We start from the raw sequence: 1,715 nt of genomic DNA, 5'->3' as shown, positions 1-1,715 counted from the left end.
GCGCGCGCGCGCCCCTGCCCCCACCGCGCGCGCTCCCTCGCCTCACTCTTTGGGGTTCAAGGCGGGTGAAGTCAGGCTCGCGAACGCGCCGCCCAATCAGCAGAGCCTCCGCTACCGCCCCCTCCCCTCCCCCGGCGCGCCCGCTCGCGGCCCGGGCCTACGGGCCGGCCCGGCCACCCGGGCGGGGCCTGAGGCTGACTCCCCAGGGGCCTCGCGCGCCTCCCAGGAGTGTCAGGGCCTGCGGGCGTCGTGGGTGGCACTCCGATCCCCTCACCTCCCTCGGGGCGCTGCACAGACTGCGGGCTGTCCAAGGCTCAAGCACCCTACCCGTCTCGGGCCCCAACCCCCGAGGCACCTGGCCCGGCCGAAGCCGGTCGGACCGCCCCGCCAGCCCCGCTCGGGGCCGCGTCAGTCCCGGCCTCCATCTTAGGTTACAGCCCGGGCTCCCCATCCACTGGGCACCTGCCCTCAGCCCGCTCGGCTCGGCCCGAGGCCAAGGCCTCCCCCCTCCTGCCCGCGGGGCTCACCTGGGGGCTTGGGCTGGGGTCTTCGAGGCCTCAGGCCCCAAGCCGGTGCGGCCGCAGGTGAACCCCCTGCCCGGCCGCACCCCAAACCCACACCATCACCACAGACCAAGCTGAACAGGAAACAAAATGGAGGCAGCAGCTCGGGTCGGCCTCCCCGAGTCAAGTCTATGCAGCCCCAGGGCTCCCTCCTGCCGCAGGCCCGACGCCCGCGAGGCAGGGGGCTAGCTCGTCCCGGGCGCCGCAGGAAGCCGCCCTAGAGCTGCGCAGACAGGCCGGCACTGGCCCGGCTGTCCCCACAGCCCCTCACCCACCACCCTTGCCCTTCCCCCTCCCCCCATGCCTTTCCCTCCCCCTGCCCGACCGTGCGGGGTGAGCTGCTCCACCGAGCTGGGTCGGGTCGGGTCGAGTTACCCGCCCGGGCACTGCTGGCCCGGCTGTGGCCTCGCTGGCGGGGATGAGGCCGGGCGACCCCCGCGTTGAGCCCACCCCTAGCACCCGAGCCCCGCACTGCCTGACAGCGCGCCCGCACCTCGGCCGGCTGCCTTGCGGCCCCCGCCCAGTGAGGCCCAGGTCCCAGCGCGGGTACCGCCGGGACGAAGCTCCCTCATTAGCCCGGGGCCCAGGGGTCCTCGCAGCCTCGGGCGGAGCGAGGGGAGCGCGGGGGGAGGGGTCCACTAATCCCTGCACCGCCTTCCGCGCCCAGTCTGGTCTGGGCCTGGCACGGGGACACGGGCCGCGGGCGCGGGCGGGCGCCTGTCCGTGCGGGCGCGCGGGGTAGGGAACGCGGGCTGGGGGCCGGGAGGGGCCGCGCCTCGCACCGCGGACGCTGCAGTTCTCGGCACCCAGGCAGATGGCCCTCTCGTGCCACAGCCGCTCGGCGCGGGCCGCCTGCACCGCAGCTGGGCTCCCCGGGGAGCGCGCGCCTCAACCCTGCGGACCCGGCCTTGCGGACCCGGCCTCGCAACCCCGGCGAACTGCGCGAGGCGCGCGGATCTCCTGACTGAGCCGGCCCAGCCTGCGGGCCTAAACCCCAGCCAGGGTGCCTGCTCTCCCGCGCCTGGGACCTCGAGGCCTGTACCCTGAGCCCGGGGCCCCGCACCGCCGGCCTACAGTGGCCGCGGCGCTTGTTATCAAAGACAGCACAGGGGCAGATCCAGGAACCAAGCCCAGCCTGAGTTCACGATTCTG

At 75.0% G+C, this 1,715-nt stretch overlaps 1 protein-coding gene across 1 annotated transcript in view; it reads right to left on the bottom strand.

Moving 5' to 3' along the window:
- NSD1 (nuclear receptor binding SET domain protein 1) overlaps positions 1-645 on the bottom strand; it is a 142,540-nt gene extending 141,895 nt beyond the window's left edge. The window contains exon 1 of the mRNA XM_004679256.1: positions 528-645. The gene's annotated coding sequence lies outside the window, so the exon portion shown is untranslated. The remainder of the gene's footprint in view (positions 1-527) is intronic.
- Positions 646-1,715: the final 1,070 nt, after the last annotated feature.

The sequence above is a fragment of the Condylura cristata genome, unplaced genomic scaffold (assembly GCF_000260355.1).
Source record: "Condylura cristata isolate star-nosed mole 26May11 unplaced genomic scaffold, ConCri1.0 scaffold00008, whole genome shotgun sequence".
In the NCBI taxonomy this organism is placed as follows: Eukaryota; Metazoa; Chordata; class Mammalia; order Eulipotyphla; family Talpidae; genus Condylura; species Condylura cristata.
Note: the sequence above shows the minus strand (reverse complement) of the source record. Positions and strands in the feature narration are given on the sequence as shown.